At 42.3% G+C, this 20399-nt stretch overlaps 1 protein-coding gene across 4 annotated transcripts in view; it reads left to right on the top strand.

Moving 5' to 3' along the window:
- Positions 1-546: 546 nt before the first annotated feature.
- The window catches only part of PHACTR4 (phosphatase and actin regulator 4), a 109425-nt gene continuing 89572 nt past the window's right edge, over positions 547-20399 (top strand). For 2 of the 4 annotated variants that reach the window (XM_039231867.1, XM_039231862.1), the window contains exon 1: positions 1476-1525. The gene's annotated coding sequence lies outside the window, so the exon portion shown is untranslated. Of the gene's footprint in view, positions 683-1462; positions 1526-20399 lie in introns of those variants that run through there. The other 2 variants (XM_039231876.1, XM_039231892.1) reach the window with 2 other exon arrangements.

Below are 20399 nucleotides of genomic sequence, written 5' to 3'. Positions count from 1 at the left end.
GAGAGAGAGAGAGAGAGAAAGAGAGAGCGAGCACTTGGGAGGGCAGATAGAGGGAGAGACTCCCAAAGCAGACTCTGAGCTGTCAGCACAGAGCCAGATGCAGGGCTCAAACTCATAAACCATGAACTCATGGCCTGGGCCGTAATCCGGAGTCAGATGCTTAAACGACTAAGCAATTTAGGCGCCCCAATAGTGTTTTCTTTTGATAAATTATATTTGAAATTTGACCAGATAGGGATTGGACACGGTTTTCTAACATAGTACACTTGGGCCATCAGCTCCCTCCCTAGGCACTGCCTGCAGCTGACTACTTATTTCTGTCCTCCCAAGTCCAAAGACCTTTGCCCCAGGGATATCAGGAAAGCAGCCCAAGTTCTTTTATAGCGGGGGGGGCAGCAGCGGGTGGCGCATGCCCAGAGAGTCCGTGTGAGGCCGACAGCCCGGGAGCGGAGGGCGAGGTATTCCCGCCATCTTGTCCGTCCCGCAAAGCCCCTGGCCCTTGCTGGAGACTACGAGTCCCGTGAGCCTCCGCGGGACCACTTCCTACCCCTCACTGTCTGGCCAGCTCCGGCTCCCCCTCCCGGGGCCGAAGGCTCTGGCTGCAGCCTGGCGGCGGGCGGGCCAGGTAGGATTTCCGGGGGAAGCTACTGTGGAGGCTGAGGAGGCGGCGGCGGCCACCCGGGTGAGTTCGATGAGCAAGGGAAAGTGAGCGGAAAGTGCGCGAAGTCTGGTTGCTGGCGCCTCTTAGGCTCGCGCCGCGTTCTAGGCGCCGCAAGGAGGTCGCGGTCTGGGCGAGGGTAACGGCCCGAGCGGCGACCGCGTCGGTCCAGGGCGGGGCGGGCTGGGCCGGGGCCGCCGCCTCCTCCTCCGCCCTCCCACAACGGTCCCGCCGTGGTTTCTCCGCCTGCAGTTGTCCCGCGAAAGCTGGCCCCCTCTGCCTCCCGCGACTTGGCGGGGCCCTTTTGTCTGGGCTGCCCCTTTGTGCCAGTGCGTGAGGTCGCCTCCTCCGGGGAGCCCTCCGGGCCGGTGCCTGATGGGGACCTGTCCCAGGGGATCCGGTTACGGTAACCGGATCAGGTCAAAGTCCATTTTAAAAACCCGTCATCGGTCGGACCTCTGCATCCCGGCTGGGCAGAGCGGAGGCTCGGAGCCAGGCAGTGGCCGACGGAGTTTCTGTTGAACACCCTCGAGGTTATTGTCTTAACTCTGAAATGTAGCCCCGCGCGGCTTTGGGGTACCACTCTCCAGCCGTTTTTCTCGGTAGGGGGATGGGCCAGTGGAAAAGAAGTGAGCCCCCTCCCCGGGATACTGGGGACCGAATTTGCTGCCGTGTTTGATTAGGTTGCAGCTGTGATCGAGGAACCAAAGAACCAGCGCGGTTGAGCAGAATGGTAGTTCACACACGTCTTGGAGTGAATCTCGGAGGAGAGAAAGTGATTTATAGGGCAGCGAGCAAGCTTTTCATTCATCGCATGCAGAAAAAAAGCTACAGGACTTCTTCCAGGCGCCCAGTTCGTCTCCCTTGGTACCCGCAATCCTTTTTATTTCTGCTGCTTGAAACAAAGTTGAAAGAGACGTCCATTAATAGATCCGCGTTATAGCGAAACCAGAAACCTAGTAGCTTCAAGAAAGCAACAAAGAGACTAGTTCACAAAGTAATAGGAATGAAGCCAGTTTGAGGGAGGAGAGTAGTTGTAGATCCTTACTGAAACCAGGGAATTATGCGAATTTAATCAAATTTTGTTAGATAGTGGTATGTTCCGCTGGAAGACTGCATTGCGAGATTCAGCATAAGGCAGAGCTTTCTAAATGCCACTGCGGTGGCTCCTTTTGGAAATAATTAGTATTTCGGGTCTCTGAAATGAGGACAACCAGGACCCTTTTACGTGAATCAGGGGAAGTTATTAAAGTTGTATAGCTTAAATGCCCTCCCTAGTCAAGTAGGCAAAATAAAGCCTATTGTACTTTATTATTTTGATAATTCATAATGGAAGTGATTATGAGAATCCAGATTGTGTTAGTAATATTGTGTAGGGATGAAGTCTTTAACGCAGTAGTTCCCTTCAGTTTTTAATCCAGCAATGAGTAGGGATTTGGTTGTTTTTCTGGCTGTGTTTTGAAGAAGCATCCACGGAATTGCCCTAGAAGTTTTAAAAATAATCTAAGGAACGGGGCATGGGGGTGGATCAGTCCCTTAAGCATCAGACTCTCGGTTTCATCTCAGGTCATGATCTCGGGGTTTGTGAATCTGAGCTCCTCGTTGGGTGCTGCTGACAGTGTGGATGAAGCCTGCTTGGGATTTCTCTCTCTGCCCCTCCCTAGCTTGCACTCTTTTCGTTCTCTCTCTCTCTCAAAATACATAAACATTTAAAAAATTAAGGAACATCAGTCGCTAATGACTGGCTGTTATCTGTTCAAATATGAAATTGCTATTAGTGTTTTTTTGAAAACAGCTCATCATATATATTATGTAACTTCTTACTACAGTTCTCTGAGTTGGTGGTTCTCACTTTACTGCTGATAAATGTTCAGCCTCTAAAATGTTAAGTGACTTGCCCAAAGTCACACGGTTAACCTAGATAGGAAATAGTAAACCATACTCCAGTCCAGCACTCTTTCCGTTACTTCACACCTGTTACAATTACTCATACCACCATGAACAGCTTATGATTTATTGACATTTAAATATTGGAGGAAAGTAATGGAAATATTTTCTAATGAGAGCAAAGTGATCAGTAAGGAACTGGAGTTTTTATTTTAAAAATTTTTAATATTTATTTTTGAGAGAGAGACACAGAGTGTGAGCAGGGGAGGGACAGAGAAAGGGAGACACAGAATCAGAAGCAGGCTCTATGCTCTGAGCTGTCAGCACAGAGCCTGACACAGGGCTTGAACCCGTGAACCGTGAGGTTATGACCTGAGCCAAAGTAGGATGCTCAACCAACTGAGCGTTGGGCGCCCCAGGACTGGAGTTTTTAGAACATAAACAATGTCATGCAAAGCCCTAAATCATGCTGAATGTTGATCGCATCACCTTGTTTGCTGGACGCTGCGATTGCCTTGTGCTCAGACCCAGTGGCAATTTTATGAGGCTCTGGAGGTAGAAGAGTGGTGAGTTAGTGGGCTGTGGTTTTGTCTAATCGTTACCAAAAAGTTTTGACTAACCTTTGCTTAGAGGTTTTTAAAGAAATATGTTGAAGAACATCTATGCAGCACTTTTGGCTGCTGGAACTAGCATTGAAGAGAGAACTGAACTTCAGATTCTTTTCTAGCCAGAGTCAAGACTCAGGAAAATGCTTTCTTTAGTGTTTGCTTTTAGTAAAAACTTCTAATTAGTTTCAAACCTGCAGTTAAATCTTGGCTTTATGTCAGTACATGCCATGAATGTGACATCAGAAATAGAAACTTACTTCACCTCCTTTACTTAAATTCTTCTTAGGTAAAATGCATAACATGCCAATGGAATTGAGTCAATTCAGTTGGTCTCGCCTTTCTAACTAGTGGAAGCCTGTTTTAAATCTCTTTTATTATGCCATCATAATGAGAAGGAACTTTTTTCCTTGTGTGTTTTGCTCTTGGTCTACTTTATTTCCAGATCATTTCATTCATTCATTTAGTCAACAATTATTGGAAGCCTGTTGTGTTCCAGACACTGGATCAGATTCCTAGAAACCCAGGAACCAGACCCTGAAGACAAAGCAGTGAAAACCAAGTCTTTTCCTTTTTGGGGCTTACAGACTGATTAGGGGTGGGGAAGTTGGGCAACTCAGACAGTAAATAAGTACTGAATAAAATCCTCTTTCATTAATGTGCAACCTGGAGCAGTAACCTCTTTGAAGGTTAGTTTTCTCATCTTCAGCATTGGGATAGTCATTCCTGCTCTATCTAGCTTGTGGAATTATTTCCAGAAGTCAGAGGGTATTTGTTTGCATTATACCCTTTAGAAAAGGTAAAGGAGCATTGGAAGAAGGTTATTTATAAAGAAAGAGACAAAGAATGGATGGATTTTCTGGTCAGAGACAGTCTGATATCTCATTGAAAAATGTTCTGTGACTGTCATGTCTCCATGGAACACTCATCAAGTAAAACTTGTTCTTTGAAATTAATCAATTAATTAATTTAGAAAGAGAACAATTGAGGGGGGGGGGGAGAGAGAGAGAGAATCCCGAGTAGGCTCCAGGCTCCGTGTTGAGCCATACGAGGACTTGATCTCATGATAGTGAGTTAGTGAGAGACCTGAGTCGGACACTTAACCCACTGAGCCACCCCTGCGCCCCTCTTGTAAGACCTTTGTATTTGTTCGTATTGTCACAGTTAACTGTCTTAATGGCAAGAACTGTATGTCCTAGTCTATTTCCTTCCTGCTTAGCACATAGCTCCAGGCATTTCTTTGGAGTTTTATAAATATTTGTTGAATGAGTGAATTAATAACAAAAGTGAGCAGGGGTAGTTGTGGAGAATACCAGAGCACAAATGCAATGCCAAAAATGTTTCTTTTATTCGGCAAATTTTTATTTTGCCCATTGCATGCTAGGATCTGAGTTATGTTCTGGAGGTACAGAGATGTAAAGGTATTGAGCCTCTGCCTTGAAAATCTTTTCTTTTTTTAATCTTTATTTATTTTTGAGAGAGAGACAAGAGTGTGAGCAGTGGAGGGGCAGAGAGAGAGGGAGACACAGAAGCCAAAGCAGGCTCCAGGCTCTGAGCTGTCAGCACAGAGCCTGACTCAGGGCTTGAACCCACAAACTGCAAGTTCATAACCTAAGCCAAAGTCAGACAATGCTCAACCAACCGAGCCACCGAGGTGCCCCTGCCTTGAAAATCTTAACATTGCAACACCTAATTGTGGTGTGGTGTTCAATACTAAGTGTTCAGTAGAGCTGTGTTACAATGTAGGAAAGGGACTGAATGATTCTGTTTGGTAAACTGTGAAGGAAGACATTACAGAGCAAGTGATTTTGGAGCTTGTTCTTGAGGGATGAATAAGAATTCACCCAGTAGCCCCATTACTATTAAGGTTATTCCAGCTTGATTCCCCCAACCACTACCATGCCTAATCAGCCAGAGAGGAAGCATTTGGGTTTAGGAATGGAGGTGGAAAGGATAAGGTGTGCGTCTGGAAAAGAGTAAGTAGTCTGGTATAGCTAAGAGGGTTTTGCAGTTAGGTTTTTTTTTTTTTTTTTTTAATGTTTATTTTTGAGAGAGAAAAGAGAGACAGCGCAAGTGGGGAAGGGCGAGAGAGATGGAGACAGAATCTGAAGCAAGCTCTAGGCTCTGCGCTGTCAGCACAGATACTGACAGTGGGGCTTGAAACCGTGAGATCATGACCTGAGCTGAAGTCAGCTGCCTAAACAGCTGAGCCCCCTGGGCGCCCTGGGTTTTGCCATTAGTTTTTAACGTGCTTTGGTTCAGATGCTCCCTGTAGGAAATTTGAGAAGACCAATGGATTGTCACCTTGGACAATTGCACATAAGCAAACATGCGTATAATTTTAGAAGGTTGTGAAATACTTAGGGGGTCTCTGGACCCCAGAGGTTGAGTAGTTGAAGAGTAGAGTGGCTGGTGAAAGGAAAGGTTGATGGCCAGGTGCTGAGAAGGGTTCAAAACTCTTTGCTAAAGAGTTTAGGCTTTATGATTAGGGAATTTTTACACCATCAAAGGTTTTTAAAGCACATAGTTGACATAATCCGATCTGTTTTTGAAAGGTAATTGCTTGCTGTCTTTTTTTTTAATTTTCTTAATGTTTTATTTATTTTTGAGAGAGAAATAGAGATGGTGTGAACAGGGGAGGGGCAGAGAGAGAGGGAGACACAGAATCTGAAACAGGCGCCAGGCGCTGAGCTGTCAGCACAGAGCCTGATGCGGGGCTCGAATCCACGAACCGTGAGATCATGACCTGAGCTGAAGTTGGATGCTTAACTGACTGAGCCACCCAGGTGCCCCAATTGCTTGCTGTCTTTAGGGTAGGTTAAAGATGGAAGATGGAAGAGATTTGGAATGTTTTAAGGTAAAGGAGAAGGAGCCAGCAGAGTGGAGGTTATTGAAGAGCTGCACAAGAGAAAAGGGAGATGATAAAGGAGCCCTGGAAGACAATGAAATCTATGGAGAGGTGAAAGGGAAACATAAAAAAAGGAAGGAAGAAGATGTGTTTTGAAGTGATGGAGATGGGAATTGAAATTGGAATAGTTACCAGCAACTTAGGTACTTTTAAATCTGTTATTTTACAAAAATCCCGTAGAGTGGGCGGGCATTCCCATTTGACAGTTGAAGAAATTGTGGTTCAGCGAGATTAACTTCATTTCCCAAAGGCACCATATAAGTAATGGAAGAGGTCTGGAATCCAGCTATATTTTGACTGCAAAGCTTGGGGATCATAACTTCTGCCTTATAAGGTCTGTTAATGTCTAATGACCTCTTTTTTATCTTCCTTTCCAGTGGAAGGGGTTACGTTATGTGCAGAATGATAAAAGGCTAGATGACTTCAGAGAGTGTTCAAGTTTTGAAATAGCAGTTGTGGAAAAGGCAAGGGAGCCAACCAGAGAGCAAAAGGGCCACTGAACAGTAATTAGGGCCTAGCGGAGGTCACACCCGAAATGTCTGCTAGTCCCCATGTTCTGTCTCCTTTGTTCTCAGTAAAGCAGTATCTCTTGGGTACTGTTGATGCGGGCCTTTGAAGAAAACACACTATATTGTCACAGAAGGCTTTGGTGCCACCAGCTCTGAGCAGGTCACAGGCCTTGTGCTTCAGTTTTCTCATCTCTCAAAGAATAGATTAGTTGGTGTCTTAAATTCTATGATTTTATGATTTGGAACCAAAAATATTCCAGGGAATTTTAGGAGAGGAAGTGTGTTTAATGTCTGTCTGATTTTTAGGGAGGAGGTGGTTGAAACTATACAGCTTTCAGATTCAAGCTTAGTTTTCCGTTCAACTTCTCTATAGTCTGTTGAAAGCACCTGGTGTTGGTTTTGACAACCTGGAAGTTCTGACCTATTTACTCAAGATAATGCAGTTCCTACCTTTATTTCCGGCACTATCACGTTGTAGCTGTGAGTATCCAGCTCAGCTAACCCCCTTACACTTTAGTTTCTTCATCTATAAAATAGGGATAATAGCCATTTCTTTGTGGGGTTTTCGAGGAGATAACATATGTGTGAGGTCTTTACAGACTGTGTGGTGTTTAATAAATATGAAAAAAGATAGTATACCTGGTAAAGGAAAAAGATATGTGAAAAAGCACTGGGATCAGTGATGTAGGAGAGAGGGATTCCTGGTTTCAGGTGCATCCATCTGTTCAAGTGTCCTGAGTGGCAAAAGGGAACTCTCTCAGGATGTGGGCTGTCAGTGCGTTGATTTAGAAATGTGTTTATAGTATATGATGTTGCTGGGTGTTTCTGTCAGGTATATATTTCAAATAAAATCTAATCTTGACTCAAATCTGTGACCAAAAAAAAAACCCCATTGTTAAAAACCTGTGCATTTATTCTTTCAAGTGTGAACTTGTTATACACATTTCCAGGAGTATTTTTTAAAGATTTTTTTTTTAATGTTTCTTTTTGAGAGAGAGTAAGTGTGCGTGTGCATTTAAGAGCGTGCTCAAGCTGGGGAGGGGCAGAGAGAGGAGACAGAATCCTCCTAAGCGGGCTCTAGGCTCTGAGCTGCCAGTGCAGAGCCTGATGTGGGGCTTGAACTCATGAACCATGAGATCATGATCTGAGCTGAAGTTGGATGCTTCACCAGCTGAGCCACCCAGGCCGCCCTCCAGGAGTATTTTTTAGATAGATTTTCACTGCATTTTATTTAAGACTAGATAACAATCTTATGATTGTCTGGCAACTTAAATGCATTGCTTGGTTTGTTTGTTTCCTTTCTGGGGCTGATTTTGGCGGAACTCAGCATATTTAATCTCTTACAGAGAACTCCCTTCCCCCCACCTTTACCCTGCATATGCCATCTAGTTGATTACCAGTGTACTTGATTCTCTCTACCCAGCTGCTTACTCTCTCCTTTGCACTTTGATAGGAAATGCAGTTTCAAAAATTGGTGTAAAAGATTAATGATTGCTCCTTAACTTGAGTGACCCCAGAGCACTTTGACCATGTCTCTGCAGGGGCACTTTTCCCTCTTTAGTTTACCTCTTTATTCTCCCCCACTAAACAGTTACTGTTTATGGAAATAAATTGAGTTAAGGATTCTTATGTTGTGGGTTTCAATTTGTTTAATTATTACATAGGTCTTGTTTTTTTTTTTTTTTTTATTTCTAGGAGAGAGAGAGAGAGACAGCGTGAACAGGGGAGGGTCAGAGAGAGAGGGAGTCACAGACTGAAACAGGCTCCAGGCTCTGAGCTGGCAGTCAGCACAGAGCCCGACGCGGGGCTCGAACCCACGAACCGTGAGATCATGACCTAAGCGAAAGTCGGACGCTTAACCGACTAAGCCACCCAGGCGCCCCTACATAGGTCTTGTATGTGTAACTTTTTTCTTTAAAATGAAATTACTAAAATAAAATTACTAGATGAATATTTATATAGTTCATCACCCAGGTGAACCACCCAGACACCCCTCTATACCACATCTTTATCCATTCATCAGTTGATGGACATTTGGGCTCTTTCCATAATTTGGCTATTGTTGATAGTGGTGCTGTGAAGATTGGGGTGCATATGCCCCTTTGAATCAGCATTTTTATAGCCTCTGAGTAAATACCTAGAAGTGCAGTTGCTAGGTGGTAGGGTCGTTCTATTTTATTTTTAAGTAATCTCTACCCCCAGTGTGGGGTACTAACTCACAACCCCGAGATCAAGAGTCACATGTTCTCCTGACTGAGCCAGTCAGGCACCCCGGAAAAAGCAATTTTGATGTGTGGGATAAAGATGTTATTCTAAGTTAATTTTGTTCAGTTAACTGTTAGCATTTGTTTTGTGACGACATTTGGAGTTTTGGAAGACACTAAAAGTGTTGTTCTTTTTTCTTTTTTTAATGTTTGTTTATTCTGAGAGAGAGTGTGCAAGGGAGAGGGGCGGAGGGAGAGAGAGAGGATCCCAAACAGTTCAGCATGGAGCCTGACATGGGGCTGGATTTCAGGACTGTGAGATCATGATCCGAGCTGAAATCAAGAGTCAGATCCTTAACCAACTGAGCCACCCAGGCACTCCTCAAAGTGTTCTTATTAATCTTGAGCTAGTAATGTCCACCTAGGTCATTAGATATTTAAAATCTTTATTCTGGAGCGCCAGAATCAGTCAGTAGAGTGCATGACTCTTGATCTTGGGGGTGTGACTTTAAGCCCCACATTGAGTATAGAGATTACTTAAAAGTACAATCTTAAGGGAAAAAAAGTGGAGCCCTGAGACATTTCCCTGTCCCCCTCCAGTGAGTGGCAAGTAGAAAGAGGGAACATTTCTAAGGGAGACTTACCTCTTCTTCCCTTCCCTCATGGACAAATCCCTTTAATTTGCTTGTAAAATGTGTATGTGTTTATTTTTGTGAGATAGGAAGAGAGAGAATCCACTGTGGGTTCTTTGCTGACAGCAGAGTGCCACAGCAGAGAGCCCCATGAGGCCTGAACTTGCCAACCGGAAGATACGACCTGTGCTGAAATCAGACCCGTCACCAACTGAACCACCTAGGTTCAATCCCTTTGAAAAATGCTGTCATTCATGGCTCAGTTGGTGATGCATCTGATTTCAGCTCAGGTTATGATCTCTTGGTTTGTGAGTTCGAGCCCCGTGTTGTGCTCTGTGCTGACAGCTCAGAGCCTGGAGCCTGCTTTGGATTGTGTCTCCCTTCCTCTGTCCCTCCCCTGTTCACATTCTCTCTCTCTCTCTCTCAAAAATAAACATTAAAAAAATAATAAAAATGCTGTCAATAAACACCAAATAATACAGAACCAAGTCACTAGGTATGAAGAGTACTTTCCATTTCCTTTTACTTGCACACACCCTACTTTGCCTCACATCCCTTCCTCTAAATTTAAATTTGAGGAAGAGCATTAAGATTCAGAATATGGGTTTATCTTTGCTCTATGTATGAAAAGATGACCCAATGCCTCTTGCTTAAGATTGGGAATTTTTTCTGATGGTCTTCTGCATACTCTAATGCTTACATAAAATTAAGAGATAAGTAGCTTCTGGAACAACATCTTTATGTAATTGGAAGAGGGGCTTCCTTTCACTATAGCCATGGGCCAATAAGAGCCATTCTGTTAAATGAATAGATGTTTGCAGTTTGTGGTGTAAGATAAATAAGTCTCTTTGCAACTGCAGTGACCATTGCACTTTATATTTTAATTGTGGTAAAATCATCATTTTAACCTTTTTTAAGTGTTCAATTCAGTGGCATTAAGAACATTAACAACATGGGCCAGCCATCACTACTAGCCATTTCCAAAACTTTTCCATCTTTCCAAACTGAAACTGTTCCCAATAAATAATAACTCCCATTGCCTTCCCCTCTCGGCCCTTGGTGACCTCAGTTCTATTTGGTGTCTGTATGAATTTGCCTATTTTAGGTGTCTCATATAAGTGGAATCATTTAATATTTGTCTTTTTGTGTCTGACTTATTTCTTTGTGTTTTTAAAACTATCTTCTCGGGGTGCCTGAGTGGCTCAGTTGGTTAAGCGTCTGACTTCAGCTCAGGTCATGATCTCATGGTTTGTGAGTTCAAGCCCTGTGTCAGGCTCTGTGCTGACGTCTCAGAGCCTGGAGCCTGCTTCGGAGTCTGTGTCTCCCTCTCCCTCTGTCCCTTTCCCCACTCACTACCTGTCTCTCTCTGTCTCAAAAATAAATAAACATGAAAAAATTCTTTTAAAAACCAACTATTTTCTCTTTGTGCTTACAGAAGGAAGAAAATTTATTTTGTAGCAATCAGAAGCTCCCCTCTAACCTCTTAACTCTCTTAACCATTCGAATGAAGTAGAAAAGCATGCATTTAACTATATTTATGTAAAAAATTTTTTTATATAGTTTATTTTTGAGACAGAGACAGAGCATGAGTGGGGGAGGGGCAGAGAGAGACACACACACAGAATCCGAAACAGGCTTCAGGCTCTGTGCTGTCAGCACAGAGCCCGACGCGGGGCTCGAACCCACAAACACTGAGATCATGACCTGAGCCAAAGTCAGATGCTTAACCGGCTGAGCCACCCAGGTGCCCCATTAGGGCATTCTTGTTAAGGAATTAAAAATAAAGGTTTAGGGGATTTGGTAAATAAAGTATGTTGGTATGTTAGTGATTTGGGAGGGCAGAAAAGCAAGGAAGATATTAAAGAACAGTTGTTGAGCAACTTCTTCCTTTTAACTACAAGAGATTTAAAACGATTAACCTCCTAAACATCAATTATTAAATTAAACAACATTAAATTCCTCCCATCCAAGTACTAACCAGGCAAGACCCTGTTTAAGCTTTGAGATCAGACGAGATCAGGGTGGTAGACAGGCATATTAAATTCCCGTAAGTAATGAGCCCAAATATTGTTTCATGAGGAGATATTTATACTTGGTAGCACTGCGATCCAGACATATGGAAACTATTTTAAGTCCATTTGAGTCTGTCTTTCAAAGAGAATTTTTACTAGATTTCTAACACCACACAAATTATGTAACCAAACTTCATCAATTAAAAAGAAACTTTAATTGCCTGAAGTCCAGATTCAGTCCCATTTATTTCAGAAGTAATAACATGATTAATTATGATCTGCATGTCTTAAAAGGAAGCTCACCCTGGCTGACATCTGTATTTTTCCTGAAAATAATGTCCTTTGTAATGCAGTAATGATATTTCCTGAGAGTACTTTTGATTATCAGTGAACCACACCTCTATTTTAAAGAGCTGATTCATGTCTCTTAGTGGTAACTGAAAAGATCGTGTTTAACTAGGAGGAGGAGTTTAGTTTTTCTTGAAAGAGGGGGTTTTAGTCTCATTTTTAAGTCTTAACTCTTAAGTAATATGTTAGATGTTGGTTATTTGTGCTTAAAAATAAACTTTCCTAAGCATAACTTTTTTAAAAAAAAGTTTTAAATGCTTATTTACTTTTGAGAGAGAAAAAGCATGAGAGAGAGAGAGAGAGAACAAGTGGGGAGGGGCAGAGAGAAGGAAACAGAATCTGAAGCAGCCTCCCGGCTCTGAGCTGACCTGACTGAGCCACCCAGGCGCCCCAGTGTGACTTTTTTGGAACAGACTTTTTAATTTTTTTTAAATTTTGTTTTTGGTGTGCCTCGGTGGCTCAGTTGGTTAAGCATCTGAGTCTTGATTTTGGTTCAGATCATGATCTCACTGTTCCTGGGATTGAGCCCTATATTGGGATCCACACTGACAGCACAGAGCCTGCTTGGGATTCTCTGTCTCTCCCCTTCTCTCTTCTGCTCTCCCCAGCTCATGCTCTTTCTTTCAAAATAAGATAAATAAACTTAATTTTTTTTTTTTTTACTTTTAAGTTATTTCTATACCTAATGTGGGGCTTGAACTCACAACCCCAAGATCAGAGTCACACACTCCTCCAACTAAGTCAGGTGCTTCTGAACAGTTTTTTTTATTTTTTTTTATTTATTTATTTATTTTTTTTATAAATTTATTTTTTTTTTTTAATATTTTTATTTATTTCTAGGAGAGAGAGAGAGAGAGAGAGAGACAGCGTGAGCAGGGGAGGTTCAGAGAGAGAGGGAGACACAGACTCTGAAATAGGCTCCAGGCTCTGAGCTGGCAGTCAGCACAGAGCCCGACGCGGGGCTCGAACCCACAAACCGCGAGATCATGACCCAAGTGAAAGTCGGACGCTTAACCGACTAAGCCACCCAGGCGCCCCTGAACAGTTTTTTTTAAAACACAGAAATGTTTTTTCCATCTCAGTCACTGATAGCTTTTATTCCTTGTTTCATTTTGAGTGCCCAGGATAGCCTCAAGTTGTAAATACAGATATAAATAAGTCCATCAAGAATACATAATTTTTCCTAACAGGATATGTACTTTTTGAGGTATTGTTTGGTGTGCTGGTTGGGCCAATACTAGAAGTAAAAAGGCAACGGAACAGTATTTTCAAAATGGTATAAGAAAACATATGTCAGCTGAGAATTGTACACTCAGTAAAACAATATGTCAAAATAAATTTAAAAGAAAAAAATTCAAACAAAGGAACTGAAGGCACTTGTTCCCATGGCACCTCCCCGGAGGCACTTGTGAAGGAAATCTGCTTCTTGGACTCAACGGTCTGAGATGCAAAGGGGAATGATGAGCACAGAACACATGCACATTAAGGAAAATCTTAAGGACTGACTTGATAAAACAGTAATATCTTATTTGTGGGTGTAGACATGGAAAGCACTCAAACAAATATAAACAGGGAAGGGGCTTGAAGTAAAAGAATTCTAAGAGGTCCTATATATTTCAGAAGGAGAGTACAGATATTAAGTGACTTCAGATAAAGTATTCCTGTCAGTCTTTAAGAAGTAACAATGAAAGAATAGAAATAGAAAGAATACAAATGAATAGAAATGAGAAAAAGGAATAAAAAAATGAGACAGCAGAGGGCAAAAAAGGGAGGAAAAACCTGAAAAGTTGAACAAATGAAAAAAGAAAATAGGGTGGTAAAAAGGAATACAAATATCTCTTAATCACAAAGAATAGATTGTTTTCCCCAAAAACTCTGTTTAAAAGACAAAGATGGTCCAAGCAGAGAAGTAATGAAGGAGACCTAAATAAATGGGAGAAACATAAAATACTCATGGTTTGGAAAACTTCGTATTATAAAGAGGGCAGTTCTCTCCAGTTTGAGTTTTAGATTAAATGTAATTCTAATCAAAATTCCAGTAAGTTTTTTTTTCCCATGGAATTTGACAAGTTGATTCTAAAATGTATATGGAGAGGCACCTGGGTGGCTCAGTCGGTTGGGCATCCGACTAGCTCAGGTCATGATCTTACAGTTCAGGTTCGAGCCCCGTGTCGGGCTCTGTGCTGACAGCCAGCTCAGAGCCTGGAGCCTGTTTCAGATTCTGTGTGTGTGTCTCTCTCTGACCCTCCCCTGCTCGCTCTCTCTCTCTCTCTCTCAGAAATAAATTAAAAAAACATTAAAAAAATAAAATGTATATGGAGCAGGGGTGCCTGGGTGGCTCAGTCAGTTGGGTGTCCAGCTCTTGGTTTCAGCTAGGGTCGTGGTCTCGTGGTTTCATGGGTTCGAGCTCCATGTCAGGCTCTGTGCTGGCAGCGCGGAGCCTGCTTGGGATTCTCTCTCTCTCCCGCTCTCTCTGCTCCTCCCCCGTTTCCACTGTCTCAGTCTTTCAAAATAAATAAAGAAACTTTAAATAAATAAATAAAATGTAGATGGAATAGCCAGCACACTTCTGCAGATTAGATGGGGAAACTTCTACTTGATTACAAGACTTATTATAAAACTGATTATCAGAGTGGTTTTGGCCCTGAGATGGAAAAATAGACCCGTGGAATAGTGCAGAGTGCGGGGAGAGAGACCTATGAATGCAGGGAAAGGGATATGTGACAAAGGTGGCATTACACATCAGTGGAGAGAAGATAAATTATTCAGTAATGGACTGAGATCATTTGTTGTCATAAAAAACAAAATGGTTCTCCATCTAGTACCATACATGAGAATCAATTCTAGTAGCATCGATGACCAAAACGTGAAGGGTAAAATTTTTAAATGTTAAAAAGAAAACATAAGAAAATATCTGTCTTAGCTCAGGTTTTATATAGATTAATTTAGCAATAAGTTAAAAATAGAAAAATGGGACGAAGGGACAGGATGCGATGGAAGGGGTGTGCTATTTTAGACAGGGTAGTCCAGGAAAGGCCCCTCTGAGCGAGTCATATATGAGTTGTCATGTGAAATAAAGGAGTAAATTGTGCAGTTTGTGACAAAGGAGCATTCCAGGCTGTTTGAACAGCGCCTGCAAAACCCTGGGGTAAGAATGTGCTTGTTCAGTTACAGAAGCACACAAACAGGGTTGGTGTGGCCGGAACAGAGCAAGCAAGAGAGTGATAGGAAGGAGGCAAAGTCTGTGAGTATGTAAGTGGGTTAGGTTATGTGGGATCTCAAAGGCCATGGCAAAAAATTTGAAATTAATTTCAGATGTCATAGGGAGACACGATCTTCTATACTTTTTTCTTTTTTTTTTTTTCTTTTTTTTTTTTAGAGAGAGAGCACAAGCTGGGGGTGGGTAGAGAGAGAGAGAGAGAGAGAGAGAGAGAGAGAGAATTTTAAACAGGCTCCACNTTTTTTTTTTTTTCTTTTTTTTTTTTAGAGAGAGAGCACAAGCTGGGGGTGGGTAGAGAGAGAGAGAGAGAGAGAGAGAGAGAGAGAGAGAGAATTTTAAACAGGCTCCACAGTAGCCTGGAGACCAATGCAGGACTTGATCACACAACCCTGAGATCATGACCTGGGCCAAAATCAAGAGTCAGATGCTCACACAACTTATTCACCCGGGCACCCCCACTTCCCTTTCATAAAGGATCACCCAGACCACTCTAAGGACAATACAGTATAGGAGCCTGAGTGGAAGAAAGAAGGTTGATTAAAGAGTTGACACACTAGTCTGGGCAGGATGTGGCCACAGCTTGGTGTTGGGTGGTGAGAAGTGTTTAGATCATGGATGTATCTTGGATCAGAGGCATAAAATTTGGTGATGATTTAGATGTGGGTATGAGAGAAAGAGAAGAGTCTGTCATGACACCAAAGTTTTTGTCCTGAGCCACTGGAAACTTAAGTTGCCTTTTGACTGAAATGATGATCCAAAATAGCACCTACACACTTGCCAACTCTATTTGGTTTTTTGGGTTTTCTGAGTTTTGTTTTGTTTTTTGGTAAGCCTTCTACGTCTGTTGTCCTGACTATTGAATAGGGGACATTGGAGAAAGTTGGGAGTGGGGAATCAAGAGATTTTGTTTTATTTTTTAAAATATACTGTGTTTGAAAAACTTCTTAGATTTCCAAGTAAAGATATTACATGGGCTGTGAATATACCAGTGTGAAGTTCAGGAGAGAGATTCAGTCTGGAAATACGAATTTGGAAGTCATCAGTGTATCTATTGTATTTTAAACTATAAAACTGGATGAGATGAGTAGTCAGGGTTCATATTTGGGGTGCTACTCCTCCAGGAGGTTTTAGAAATATAGGGGGCTGGTTTTGCATGTCATGGTAACTGGGAAGGCTGTGGGCATTTAATGTGGGGGGCTGGGGGAAGGGGGACGAAGTGAGGGTTGCTGAATGTCCTGCAGCGTGTAGAGCGCATACTCACTAAGGAACCGACCTAGCCAAAATGCTGACGGTGTTCCGGGGAGGGAGAGAGTGAAGACAGTGAAGAGATGGGATTCAAGGGCCAGATCTTAGGACTCTGCAGCATTTAGAGGTCAGGAAGAAGAGGAGGTTCCCTCAGGGACTACCTCAGTTGAAGTAGGAGGGAAAACAAAGACTCTAAGAGTTCCATAGACCCCAGTTTAGAGAACACTTAACAATTACTGGGGCTGTGAGAGACACTGAGAATATTTGGATTCAGGCAATGAAGATGAAGAGAGGGATGGATGTGAGATATGTTTTGGAAATGACTCATGTGATTTGGAGGATGAGATTTCGGGTTTGAGCAGGCAGGTGGACAGCTAGGAAACTGCAAGAAGAAGGAGTAAGGATGAATGAGGTAGACAATGAATTGTTTTGTGTATGTTGAATGGAGGTTCGTGGATATCCAAGTGGAGATGTTTAGTGAGTTGGACATGTGAATCTGGAGCTCATTAATTTAAAATATAGTTGTTATTGTATACTTGCTATATTCCTGGCGCCATTCTAATTGTTAGAGTGAACAGTGTTAGAGTGAGCAGTGAACAAAAATAGGTGAAATATGTGTCCTGAAAGAACTCATAACTTAATGAGAGGAGATGATAAACAATAAAAATGCATTTATAGAGGGGCGCCTGGGTGGCTTAGTCGGTTAAGCGTCCGACTTTCGCTTAGGTCATGATCTCCCGGTTCGTGGGTTCGAGCCCCGCGTCGGGCTCTGTGCTGACTGCCAGCTCAGAGCCTGGAGCCTGTTTCAGAGTCTGTGTCTCCCTCTCTCTCTGACCCTCCCCTGCTCACGCTGTCTCTCTCTCTCTCCTAGAAATAAATAAAATATTTTAAAAAATGCATTTATAGCATATGGTAGAAGATAAGTACCCTAGAGAAATACAAAGCTGGGAATAGAGACAAAGGAGGGGTAGGGGATGCTGAGGGTTTCGATTCAACGTGGGGTAATGAAGGAAGGCTTCGCTCAGAAGGCAGCATTTTAGTAGAGATCTAAAAGAATTGAAGAAAGAGTATCTGGGGGGCAAGCATTCCAGGGAGAGCACATACAAGGGCTCTGGGCATGCCTGGCAGGTTCAGGAAACAGTAAGGAGGCTCACCGGCCTGAGGCTTAGTGAGGGAGGAAGTGGTTGAACATGATGGGGTCATGTGAGCATGGTCATAGGACCTTATAGACTGTTGAAAGTATTTTTTGGCTTTTACCTGAGCTTTGGAGAGAGATCTGGCCTGAGCATCTGTATAGGCGTGGGTATCATCTGCCTATGGGCAGTTATAGAGACTGTGGGAATATTTGTAGCACAGGCATCCAGTTAGTCTCCTCTTCTAGAAAGACTACTCAGGACTCTTTCAGCAAGATACCCTTTTCTTTGTGACTCGCTAAGGACAGAGGTGTTAAGGACAGAGGTGTTTTGTTAATTGAAACTTTCTGTTAAGTAACCCAGGATCATCACCCTGATCATCTAGTGATAATGTGTTTAACAGATGAGATGCTCTTAATTCTGTCTTCTCAGTCTGCCAGCAAATCCTCTTGTATTTACTAACCATTTTCAGATTTTCGATTCTTGGTTGTTACTGCCATTCCACTGATGTATCAGATATTTATTCAGTGTCACGTACATCTGAAACAAAGTGCTGACCTCAGGTCTGTTAGTGCGAGGGTTTGAATGAAGCTTTGTTTACACAATGAACACACTGCATTCAGGCTTTTAATGACTGTAGCTGGTATTAATCCCTTAGTCTCTCTAATTCCTTTTATACTTGTTATTGGAAGATTAACACTCAACTAATTTGACTTCCTTTTTTTTTTAATTAAAAAAAGTTTTGTGGGGGGGTGTAAAGCGCAAGTGGGGGAGAGGCAGAAAGAGGGGTACAGAGGATCTGAAGCAGGCTCTGTGCTGACAGGCTAACAGTAGTGAGCCTGATATGAGGCTTGAACTCATGAAACGTGAGATCATGCCCTCAACTGACTGAGCCACCCAGGTGCCCCTAATTTGACTTCCTAGCCAGTCTTTTTTTTAGTGGTTGCTTTGGGGATTATAGTTCACATTTTACCTTAAAAAGGTGTGGGGTGCCTGGGTGGCTCAGTCGGATGAACATCTGAGGCTCAGGACATGATCTTATGGTTGGTGAGTTCAAGCCCAGTGTCAGGCTCTGTGCTGACAGCTCAGAGCCTGGAGTCTGCTTCTGCTTCTGTATCTCTCTCTCTCTCTCTCTCTCTCTCTCTCTCTCTACCCCCCCCCCCCTGCTCTGTCTCTCTCTCTCTGTCTCTTTTTTTGTTTTTTGTTTTGTTTTTTTATTTCTAGGAGAGAGAGAGAGACAGCGTCTGAAATAGGCTTCAGGCTCTGAGCTGGCAGTCAGCACAGAGCCCAACGCGGGGCTCGAACCCACGAACCGCGAGATCATGACCTAAGCAAAAGTCGGACGCTTAACCCACTAAGCCACCCAGGCTCCCCTAAAAACATGTTTTTTAAACAATCGAGTAATCTAGGGGCCCCGGGGTGGCTCAGTCACTTAAGCATCCAACTTCAGCTTGAGTCACAATCTCATGGTTTGTGGGTTTGAGCCCTGTGTCAGGCTCTATGCTGACAGCTCAGAGACTGGAGCCTGCTTTACATTCTGTGTCTCCCTCTCTCTGCTCTCTGACTCTTTCTCTCAAAAATAAATAAATATTTAAAAAAAAAAAACAGTGTAGTAACCTAGTTCAGATAAATACAAATTTAATTTCAGGAATACACAAAAACTTTACTCCAGTACAGCTCTGTTCCTTCTCCCTTGGTGCTATTTTTCTCATACAAATTATATATTTATATATCACAAGCCCATTAACATGCTTTTATAATTATTGCTTTATGTATTGTCTCTTAAATTAGAATAAAATTAAATATATACATTTATACTGCCTTTTATATTACTTATGTAGTTTTACTGTTGCTGTTTATTTCTTCTTGTGGATTGTAGTTACTGTGTAGTTTCCTTTCATATGAGCATAAAAGTCTCTTTAGTATTTCTTGTGGAAGAGGTCTGCTACGGATGAGTGCTCTCAGTTTTTGTTTATCTGGGAATGCCTTAATCTCTCCTTAGTTTTTTCTTATTTAAAAAAAAATTTAATGTTTTATTTACTTATGAGAAAGAGAGAGCGAGAGCGTGAGCAGGGGAGGGTCAGAGAGAGAAGGAGACACAGAATCTGAAGCAGGCTCCAGGCTCTGAGCTGTTAGGACAGAGCCCGACACGGGGCTCGAACCCACTAACTGTGAGATCATGACCTGAGCCAAAGCTGGACGTGTAACCAACTGAGCCACCCAGGCACCCCTCTCCTTAGTTTTAAAAGGATAGTTTTGCTGGATGTAGAATTCTTGGTTAACGATCTTTTTCTTTCAGCATTTTGAATATTAAATGTGGATCTCTTTGCATTTATTTTAACCTAGATTTTGTTGCGTTTCTTGGGTGTATTTTTCATCATATTTGGGCAATTTGGGGCCATTATTTCTTTAGTTTCCCATTATGTGTATGTTTGTATACTTGACATTTTGTATGCTTGATGGTTTGTTCTCTGAGGCTCCATTCAGTTTTCTTCATTCTTTTTTCTTTCTGTCTCAGACTGGATAATCTCAATTAACCTTTGATTTTGCTGATTCTTCTGACAGCTCAAATCTGCTGTTGAGCCTCTCTAGTTTATTTTTCATTTCAGTTATTGTGCTTTTCACCTCCAGAAAATCTTTCTTTCTTTTTTAATATAATTTGTATTGCTATTCTGTTTGATGAGACATTGTTCTCATACTTTATCTTACTTCTTTAGACATGATTTCCTTTAGTTCTTTAAAGTATTTAGAATAGATTATTTAAAGTCTTTGTCTAGTAAGCCCAACATCTGGGCCTCTTCAGGTTGTTTTGTTGACTGCTTTTTCCCTTGTATATAGACCATACTTTCCTGTTTGTGTGCCTCATAATTTTTTTATGAAAACTGAGCCATTTAAAAGTGGCAAGTTTGAAAATCAGATTCTCCCCTCCTTCCTGTGAGTTTCTTATTGCTGTTCATTTAGTTACTTTCCTGGACTAAATCTCTGGAGAGCCTATCTTCTTTGCTGGGTATGGCCTTTGCAGTCTCTGCTTAGTTGGT

This window comes from Hyaena hyaena, unplaced genomic scaffold (genome assembly GCF_003009895.1).
Source record: "Hyaena hyaena isolate Hyena2069 unplaced genomic scaffold, ASM300989v1 scaffold_3, whole genome shotgun sequence".
NCBI lineage: Eukaryota > Metazoa > Chordata > Mammalia > Carnivora > Hyaenidae > Hyaena > Hyaena hyaena.
This window is presented reverse-complemented; position numbering and strand designations above follow the sequence as displayed.